The 11169-nt window shown below is 40.8% G+C and overlaps 1 pseudogene; it reads left to right on the forward strand.

The window, feature by feature from the left end:
- Positions 1–1225: 1225 nt before the first annotated feature.
- On the forward strand, positions 1226–2111 carry LOC122698361 (annotated as a pseudogene).
- The last annotated feature ends 9058 nt before the right edge of the window (positions 2112–11169 follow it).

Here is an 11169-nt window from a genome sequence, read left to right on the forward strand (position 1 = left end):
CAGCTGATACTCCAGTAGGGAGTTGGATGCTTGACTCTATAGCTAGAGAAGACATCTGAGCTAGAGACATGAATTTGGGATAATTGACATACAGAGGAGAAGTAAGAAGGACATTATGAGCAGAAAATAATTTTGAACTTAGTGTGAAAGAGAGCAGAGAAGTGAGTGATTACTGGAAGAATATGTGGGGGCAATAAAGTGATTTTTGTTGTTGTTGTTATTTATTTTCTTTGTCTGTATATCCTGAAACTGATCCTCAATAATAAAGAAGTTGGTCTTGGATGGGACATAATCTAAACCTCTGATTCTCAAACTTGACTTTGCATTGGAATTTCCTGGGTAGTGTTTTTTTTTTTTTTTTTAATGTATTGATTCTTTTTTTTTTTTTCATTTATTTTTATTAGTTGGAGGCTAATTACTTTACAATATTGTAGTGGTTTTTGTCATACATTGGCATGAATCAGCCTTCCAACTGCTACTGCTAGAGATTTGGATTGAATTGGTATTATTGGGGTCCAGACAAAGGAGTTTTTTTAAAGCTCCTTGGGTGAATCTAGCATACGCACAGTTTGAGAATCCTTAATCTAAACAAAGGAAAACACATAAATATGCAAGATAGAAAAACTTAGAGCAATCAGGAATAGAGGAGCATGAGACTCTGGATCCTTGGTGAATAAAAGAGGAGCTCAAGTGACAAAGAGGATGGGGGGCTGGAGTGAGATCTTCCAGTGTAGGCAGGAGAAAAGACACAGCTCAGAGTACAGAAGGAAGTGTCATCCCTGCATACATGGAGATTCGTGAGTAAGTGGAGAGCACTGAGATAAGGTCTTGGGGAGGTCATACTCTACTTCACTTCTTGAAGAATGTAGTGGCTAGAATTGGTAGAGAGTAAGGGCTAGATCATTTTCTGCTACTGGAGAAAGATTTTAATATTTCTGCAAAGAATACAGAAACAGGAAGAATAAGATACAGTGTTCAAAACAGACTCAAAGGATTTTTGTGGGGAAGGAAGTGGAACCCATGACCCAACTGTAGAAATGATCAGATGGCAGAAGGCCTGAGATGTGAGCAATGATCCCTAGCTTGTTTCCTCCCAATTTTTCATGATCTTTGTTGTGCAATCTAAGTAGCCTTTTCTCTTCCATCCTGGACAGTGACCATTCTTTCCATTGTCTGACCTCACTTTACTCTGATTGTGTTTCTCCAAAAGATACTGAGGGACCCCATGGGAAATTTTGAAACTAACATCTCGAGCATGACCAGCTTCACCCTAACAGGCTTCCCAGAGATTGAGGGACTGGAGCATTGGTTAGCGGCCCTCCTCTTGCTGCTGTATGCTGTCTCCATCCTGGGCAACAGCCTCATTCTCTTCATCATAAAGGAGGAGCAGAGCTTGCACCAGCCAATGTACTACTTCCTGTCTCTGCTATCTGTCAATGACCTGGGTGTGTCTTTTTCTACCTTGCCCACTATACTGGCTACCTTGTGCTTTCACGCACCAGAGACTGCCTTTGATGCCTGCCTGATTCAGATGTTCTTCATCCACTTTTTCTCCTGGACAGAGTCTGGAATCTTGCTGGCCATGAGTTTTGACCGCTATGTGGCCATCTGTAATCCTTTGCATTATTCAACAGTGCTCACTGATATCCGTGTGGCTCACATGGGCATATCTATCATCATCCGCAGCTTCTGCATGGTCTTCCCACTGCCTTTCCTTCTGAAGAGGTTGCCTTTCTGTAAAGACAACATACTGACCCACTCCTACTGCTTGCACCCAGACCTGATCCGCCTGCCCTGTGGAGATACCGCCATCAACAGCATGTATGGCTTGTTCATTGTCGTCTCTGCCTTTGAGACTCAGTGCTCATCCTCCTTTCCTATGTGCTCATATTACACTCTGTGCTGGCCATTGCCTCCCGGGAAGAGAGACTTAAGTCACTCAACACATGTGTGTCACACATCTGTGCTGTGCTCATTTTCTATGTGCCCATGGTTAGTGTCTCCATGGTTCATCGATTTGGGAAGCATGCCCCTGAGTATGTGCACAAGTCCATGTCCCTAGTATATCTCTTTGTGCCTCCAATGCTCAATCCAATCATCTATTCCATTAAGACTAAGGAGATTCGTAGGAGGCTACATAAGATGCTGAAATCTAAGCACTGATCAGAGAGACACCTTCTAAAAACCCAGGTCCCCTAAGAGTCTGTTGTTATTGCTGATGTTTGGGTTTACAGGCTGGTCAGTTGAACTGTGTCATCTCCTTCTATACATGGACCTCTGGTTGGGGACCTGCTACTAGCTGTAGGGTATAGCCTGGCTGTAATTCATAACTTAAAACATCAAGCTACTTTGTAATTAACCAAATTACAGGTTGCCCAAATGACTTCTCTCACACTCAGTAAGGAAGAGGGTTTTAAACTAGTCACTTCTATTTATCCAAGTATATTATTATTGACTAAATTTTTAAGTAAATCTCAAAAACACAAAGCCTAATGCATTCATATGAAACCTTATAACTGGGGGTTATGTTACTCAAGATCATAAGTATCATCCAATGCTTTTTATAGGAATAATAGTTTTGAGCATCTTTTAGCTTTAAAAATTAAAGATACACAATACCTGTGAAGAGTTTTACACTTCTGAAATAAGTAAGCGTATTCGTGAGACTGATCAGATGGAACATATATGGCTGTCACAGTGACACTGCAATATAAACCATGTAAGACCGGCAATTCCAAAGTTTAAAAGCAGGAGAACAGGTTTGTGGGGAAAAAAAAATCATATGTTGCCGTCTGTTGGGCATTGCTGAGGGAAAGATCAACTCTCTTCTAGGGAGCTAGTTAGCACTCTGAATGGAAGGGAAATAGATAGCAGTGATTGATGGTAGGGTGAATCTACTTCAAGAGCATAAATAGTTGTGCTTACCATCTGCTGCAATATGGATTTTAATGGCCTATACTCATCACCCAAGCTCAGAGACATCTGTACATGCTAAAGCAACAGGGGGATTTCCCGGTGGCTCAGAGATAAAGAATCTACATGCCAAGGCTTGCCAATGCAGGAGATGCAAGTTTCCTCCCTGAGTCAGGAAGTTCCCCTGGAGAAGAAAATGGCAAATTACTCCAGTATTCTTGCCTGGGAAATCCCATGGACAGAGGAGCCTGGCAGGCTACAGTCCATGGGATTGCTGTGTTGGCAATCTTAGCAACTAAACAACAACAAGAGCAGAGGAGAGGTAGCTGAAGAATATTAGGAAATTCAGAGCATAATTCCTAGAGAGTAACAATCATGAAGGCAGAGGAATCCTGTGCAAATTTATGCAGAGCACGTACAAAATCACAGCAGCTTGCAAACTCTTGGCATGAAAGTGAAGTCGCTCAGTCATGTCCAACTCTTTTCGAGCCCGTGGACTGTAGCCTACCACACTCCTCCATCCATGGGATTTTCCAGGGAAGAGTACTGGAGTGGGTTGCCATTTCCTTCTCCAGAGGATCTTCCTGACCCAGGGAGCGAATCCAGGTCTCTTGCATTGTAGGCAGATGCTTTACCCTCTGAGCCACCAAGGAATGACTCTTGGCAGAAGTAAGTAAATTGGTGTGAGGATTCCTTCACTGGGTGGTGGACAGACTACAGCATAGTTCAATCCTTATAGATGATTTGAGATGCAGATAGTAGTGAAAAGCATTACACATTCATACATACACACATGTATAAATGTATACATGTATATGTGTGTGTGTTAAGTTGCTTTAGTCATGTCCAACTCTTTGCATGCCCATGGTCTGTAGTCCACCAGGCTCCTTTGTCCATGGGATTCTCAAGGCAAGAATACTGAAGTGGTTGTCATTTCCTTCTCCAGGGGATCTTCCCAACCCAGGGATCAAACCAATGTCTCTTACACCTCTTGTATTGGCAACTTCTTCACTTCTATCACCATCTGGTGCTAGTATATATATGTATATATATTTAAATAAGCATTATTTTCCATGGTTTTTTCTCATAGGGTCATAAAATACTTTTTCTAAAATAAATCCAGAGAGGATGAGTGACATGATAATGCCCTAAACATAGAAGCAATATAGAATTTAGTCTCTCCAAGACACCTCCTGGCTGTCAAATCAAACAGACATTCAGTTCAGCTCAGTCGCTCAGTCGTGTCCGACTCCTTGTGACCCCATGAATCACAGCACGCAAGGCCTCTCTGTCCATCACCAACTCCTGGAGTTTACTGAAACTCATGTCCATCGAGTTGGTGATGCCATCCAGCCATCTCATCCTCTGTTGTCCCCTTCTCCTCCTGCCCCCAATCCCTCCCAGCATCAGGGTCTTTTCCAATGAGTCAACACTTCACATGAGGTGGCCAGAGTATTGGAGTTTCAGCTTCAGCATCAGTCCTTCCAATGAACACCCAGGACTGATCTCCTTTAGGATGGACTGGTTGGATCTCCTTGCAGTCCAAGGGACTCTCAATAGTCTTCTCCAACACCACAGTTCAAAAGCATCAAGTTTTTGGCGCTCAGTTTTCTTTACAGTCCAACTCTCACTTCCATACATGACCACTGGAAAAACCATAGCCTTGACTAGATGGAACTTTGTTGGCAAAAAGAAAACAACAAAACAGAGTAAAACTGGAGTTAATATCTTCAACAATGTTAGGTGTCAGGGAAATCTCAAGTATCCTTGAATAAGATTAGGGTAGCCAAACCACAAGATTAGAAAATGTGTGGTAGAAGTCAGTGCAGTGAAGGTGACTAACAGACACTACTCCAGTATGGAATGAAAACCCCTCTAAAAGCACAAACACACCACCATAGGCTAGGACAACACTGAAACCTTGGCAGGTGGCTTTGACATTGCTAGTAAAACGAGATAGTCCTGTCAAGGTCCAAGTACTTGTGCACTTGACAGGATCGAGCAATACCGCAGTGCTTGCTATGTCGCTCTAGTCGTGTCTGACTCTTTGCAACCCCATGGCCTCTAGCCCACCAGGCTTCTCTGTCTGTGGGATTCTCCAGGCAAGAATACTGGAGTGGGTTGCCATCTCCTCCTTCAGGAGATCTTCCTGACCCAGGGATTGAATCTGAGCCTCATTATGCCTCCTGCACTGGCAGTTTGGTTCTTAACCACTAGCGCTACCTGGGAAGCCAAACTAAACCAAAACCTAACCAGCCAGAAAGTCACATTAACATGACTTCCCAGTTCCATTAGACCAGTGACCTTTCTCCAAAGCGCCTTATTAACAGTTTCCTTTCACAGGCAGAACACCCCAAATTGGAGCCAAAACCCCTAGATGGGAGTTGAAGCTCCCCAGATTGGACAAGGTCAAAAAAGGCCCTGGTGGGACCCTGATGCCAACCTGTTCTGGAGAAAAGTTTATTTGAGCGTTTAATTCACAAAGGAGAGTAGTATCCATTAGAGAGCCAATCAACTTGTTCCCCACTGTCACAGTTACTGGAGCTCCTGTAGCACAGTGGTATACAGCATTTAAGAATCTCAGAAATGTTCAGCAAAGAAGTCTTTCCAAAATGATATTACCTTAGCATGATGGGAACCACACACTCACAGAAAGATCATTGAGTAAGGGACAAAGAAGGTTGTGATAACAGGTTGAAAGGCTATAAAGAAAGCATATGTAAGAAAGTACTGCTATAGTTACACAAATCTTCAAAGCTGAGTTCCCGTAGGAAGGAAGGTCTGTTGAACTCTAGGGCTGGAACAGGGGGAGGGAGTCAAATGTCCTCTGGAAACAGACTTAGCTGAGTCACAGAAGTGGCCTCAAAGAGAGATGCTACTCTGAACTCTTCACATAACTAGAGGAAGTCTAAATCATGAAGATGGAAAAGCTACCCTGTGCTCTCCTCTCAATCCAGAGAATCCTTTTCCAAGTCGTACTGGAGAATCATCCTTCTTTGCATGGGTATAAGCTAACTCTATACACAGTTCAGTTCAGTTGCTCAATCGTGTCTGACTCTTTGCTACCCCATGGACTACAGCGCGCCAGGCTTTCCTGTCAATTACCAACTCCTGGAGCTTGCTCAAGCTAGTGTCCAGTGAGTCGGTGATGCCATCTCATCCTCTGTCACCCTCTTCTCCTCCCACCTTCAATCTTTCCCAGCATCAGGGTCTTTTCCAATGAGTTAGCTCTTCCCATCAGGTGGCCAAAGTATAGGAGTTTCAGCTTCAGCTTCAGTCCTTCCAATGAACAGTCCAGACTGATTTCCTTTAGGATTGACTCCTTTGATCTCTTTGCAGTCCTAGGGACTCTCAAGAATTTTCTCCAACATCATAGTTCAAAAGCCTCAATTCTTCAGCACTCAGACTTCTTTATGGTCCAACTCTCACATCCATACATGACTACTGGAAAAACCGTAGCTTTGACTATACAGACCTTTTTTGGCAAGTCCATACACAGTTCTGAGCAAAACAAAAGGAAGAACAAAACAAGGGCAAAGATTAACCCATGGCCCTGAGCTTCTCATACTTACAATGGAAATCTTTATTCTTTAAAGGAAAATATTTATATTCGAATTTTTTTTTTTGACAGTATTCAGAAAACTAAGATCGTGGCAAATGATCCCATCACTTCATGGCAAATAGATAGGGAGACAATGAATTCAGTGACAGATTTTATTTTCTTGGACTCCAAAAATACTGCAGATGGTGACTGCAGCCATGAAATTAAAAGATGCTTGCTTTTTGGGAAAAAAGCTATGATAAACCTAGACAGCATATTATAAAGCAGAAACATTACTTTGGCAACAAAGGTCTGTATAGTCAAAACTATGGTTTTTCCAGTAGTCATGTATGGATGTGAGAGTTGGACCATAAAGAAGGCTGAATTTGAAGAATTGATGTTTTTTAGCTGTGGTTTTGGAGAAGACTCTTGAGATTCTCATGGACTGCAAGGAGATCCAACCAGTCCATTCTAAAGGAAATCAGTCCTGAATATTCATTGAAAGCACGGATGCTGTAGCTGAAGCTCCAATATTTTGGCCACCTGATGCAAAGAACTGACTCCTTGGAAAAGACCCTGATTCTGGGAAAAATGGAAGGTGGGAGGAGAAGGGGATGACAGAGGATGAGATGGCTGGATGGCATCACCGACTCGATAGACACTAGTTTGAGCAAGCTCCTGGTGTTGGTAATGGACAGGCAAGCCTGGTGTGCTACAGTCCATGGGGTCACAAAGAGTCAGACATGACTGAGTGACTGAACTGAACTGAATACTTATTTTAACAGTGTGAACAAATACAATTTATCTCATAGAAAAAGCCTTTACTGAGAAGTCTGCTGTTTAGGGAATTGGTCAATATTTATTATACAGCAGTAAAACATAAACAGACACATACTTACATAAATACATACACATATATATACTGGTTTTTTCTCTATTAAGAAAACAAAAACTTTTAATTTTAGGCCTCCTAAACAAATGTCTCTAAAATCTATAGTCACTATAAATAGGTTATGTGTGTGTGTGCACATGTCCCTGTGGTTCTTATCCAAACAAGACTGGAAACTGAGCGCTTCTGTAACACAGAAGAGAATTTCTATCTCCATTTTATGCACTGATCCCTTATTTGTTCAGAACTTAGCCCATTACTATGCAACTGGTGAGACACAGGCAAGGACACATCTCCCAATGTCTCAATATTTTTTGTTATCAACCACAATCCAGCTCCATCTCCCTGCTGCTTAGCCCAGAGCGAGACCCAGAGAAGTCACTCCGTGTGGGTGTGTTCAATGAATAAAGGAGTCACCGCACAAAAAAGGAGAGAAATGTTCATACTTACATAGCACCCACTCTTCCTATTCTCATGCCTTATTCTCTGATTGTTCAATTTTGTAGTTGAGATTAGGAAGTGTTTTTTTTTTTTTCAAGGTGCATTTTTTTTTCTCTCTCTTTTTTTTTTTTTTAGTGGTTTTTGTCATACACTGACATGAATCAGCCATGGATTTACATGTATTCCCCATCCCGATCCCCCCTCCCACCTCCCTCTCCACCCGATTCCTCTGGGTCTTCCCAGTGCACCAGGCCCGAGCACTTGTCTCATGCATGCAGCCTGGGCTGGTGATCTGTTTCACCATAGATAATATACATGCTGTTCTCTCAAAACATCCCACCCTCGCCTTCTCCCACAGAGTTCAAAAGTCTGTTCTGTACATCTGTGTCTCTTTTTCTGTTTTGCATATAGTGTTATCATTACCATCTTTCTAAATTCCATATATATGCGTTAGTATACTTTATCAGTCTTTATCTTTCTGGCTTACTTCACTCTGTATAATGGGCTCCAGTTTCATCCATCTCATTAGAACGGATTCAAATGAATTCTTTTTAATGGCTGAGTAGTATTCCATGGTGTATATGTACCACAGCTTCCTTATCCATTCATCTGCTGATGGGCATCTAGGTTGCTTCCATGTCCTGGCTATTATAAACAGTGCTGTGATGAACATTGGGGTGCACGTGTCTCTTTCAGATCTGGTTTCCTCAGTGTGTATGCCCAGGAGTGGGTTTGCTAGGTCATATGGCAGTTCTATTTCCAGTTTTTAAAGAAATCTCCATGTTGTTCTGCATAGTGGCTGTACTAGTTTGCATTCCCACCAACAGTGTAAGAGGGTTCCCTTTTCTCCACACCCTCTCCAGCATTTATTGCTTATAGACTTTTGGATAGCAGCCATCCTGACTGGCGTGTAATGGTACCTCATTGTGGTTTTGATTTGCATTTCTCTGATAATGAGTGATGTTGAGCATCTTTTCATGTGTTTGTTAGCCATCTGTATGTCTTCTTTGGAGAAATGTCTGTTCTTTGGCCCAATTTCTGATTGGGTCATTTATTTTTCTGGAATTGAGCTGTAGGAGTTGCTTGTATATTTTTGAGATTAATCCTTTTTCTGTTGCTTCGTTTGCTATTATTTTCTCCCAATCTGAGGGCTGTCTTTTCACCTTACTTATGGTTTCCTTTGTTGTGCAAAAGCTTTTAAGTTTCATTAGGTCCCATTTGTTTATTTTCGCTTTTATTTCCAATATTCTGGGAGGTGGGTCATAGATGATCTTGCTGTGGTTTATGTCGGAGAGTGTTTTGTCTATGTTCTCCTCTAGGAGTTTTATAGTTTCTGGTCTTACATTTAGATCTTTAATCCATTTTGAGTTTATTTTTGTGTATGGTGTTAGAAAGTGTTCTAGTTTCATTCTTTTACAAGTGGCTGACCAGTTTTCCCAGCACCACTTGTTAAAGAGGTTGTCTTTTTTTCCATTGTATATCCTTGCCTCCTTTGTCGAAGATAAGGTGTCCATAGGTTCGTGGATTTATTTCTGGGCTTTCTATTCTGTTCCATTGATCTATATTTCTGTCTTTGTGCCAGTACAATACTGTCTTGATGACTGTGGCTTTGTAGTATAGTCTGAAGTCAGGTAGGTTGATTCCTCCAGTTCCATTCTTCTTTCTCAAGATTACGTTGGCTATTCAACGTTTTTTGTATTTCCATACCAATTGTGAAATTATTTGTTCTAGTTCTGTGAAAAATACCGTTGGTAGCTTGATAGGGATTGCATTGAATCTATAGATTGCTTTGGGTAGAATAGCCATTTTGACAATATTGATTCATCCAATCCATGAACACAGTATATTTCTCCACCAGTTTGTGTCCTCTTTGATTTCTTTCATCAGTGTTTTATAGTTTTCTATGTATAGGTCTTTTGTTTCTTTAGGTAGATATACTCCTAAGTATTTTATTCTTTTTGTTGCAATGGTGAATGGTATTGTTTCCTTAATTTCTCTTTCTGTTTTCTCAGTGTATAGGAATGCAAGGGATTTTTGTGTGTTAATTTTATATCCTGCAACTTACTATATTCGTTGATTAGCTCTAGTTATTTTCTGGTAAAGTCTTTAGGGTTTTCTATGTAGAGGATCATGTCATCTGCAAACAGCGAGAGTTTCACTTATTTTCCTATCTGGATTCCTTTTACTTCTTTTTCTGCTCTGATTGCTGTGGCCAAAACTTCCAACACTATGTTGAATAGTAGTGGTGAGAGTGGGCACCCTTGTCTTGTTCCTGATTTCAGGGGAAATGGTTTCAATTTTTCACCATTGAGGGTGATGCTTGCTGTGGGTTTGTCATATATAGCTTTTATTATGTTGAGGTATGTTCCTTCTATTCCTGATTTCTGGAGAGTTTTAATCATAAATGGACGTTGAATTTTGTCAAAGGCTTTTTCTGCATCTATTGAGATAATCATATGGTTTTTATCTTTCAATTTGTTAATGTGGTGTATTACATTGGTTGATTTGTGGATATTAAAGAATCCTTGCATTCCTGGGATAAAGCCCACTTAGTCATGGTGTATGATTTTTTTAATATGTTGTTGGATTCTGTTTGCTAGAATTTTGTTAAGGATTTTTGCATCTATGTTCATCAGTGATATTGACCTGTAGTTTTCTTTTTTTGTGGCATCTTTGTCTCGTTTGGAAATTAGGGTGATGGTGGCCTCATAGAATGAGTTTGGAAGTTTACCTTCTTCTGCAATTTTCTGGAAGAGTTTGAGTAAGATAGGTGTTAGCTCTTCTCTAAACTTTTGGTAGAATTCAGCTGTGAAGCCATCTGGTCCTGGGCTTTTGTTTGCTGGAAGATTTTTGATTACAGTTTCAATTTCCTTGCTTGTGATGGCTCTGTTAAGATCTTCTATTTCTTCCTGGTTCAGTTTTGGAAAGTTATATTTTTCTAAGAATTTGTCCATTTCATCCAAGTTGTCCATTTTATTGGCATAGAGCTGCTGGTAGTAGTCTCTTATGATCCTTTGTATTTCAGTGTTGTCGGTTGTGATCTCTCCATTTTCATTTCTAATTTTGTTAATTTGGTTCTTCTCCCTTTGTTTCTTAGTGAGTCTTGCTAACGGGTTGTCAATTTTGTTTATTTTTTCAAAAAACCACCTTTTAGCTTTGTTGATTTTTGCTATGGTCTCTTTAGTTTCTTTTGCATTTATGTCTGCCCTAATTTTTAAGATTTCTTTCTTTCCTCTAACCCTGGGGTTCTTCATTTCTTCCTTCTCTAGTTGCTTTAGGTTTAGGGTTAGGTTATTTATTTGACTTTTTTCTTGTTTCTTGAGGTAAGCCTGTAATGCTATGAACCTTCCCCTTAGCACTGCTTCTACAGTGTTCCATAGGTTTT

This window comes from Cervus elaphus, chromosome 1 (assembly GCF_910594005.1).
Source record: "Cervus elaphus chromosome 1, mCerEla1.1, whole genome shotgun sequence".
In the NCBI taxonomy this organism is placed as follows: Eukaryota; Metazoa; Chordata; class Mammalia; order Artiodactyla; family Cervidae; genus Cervus; species Cervus elaphus.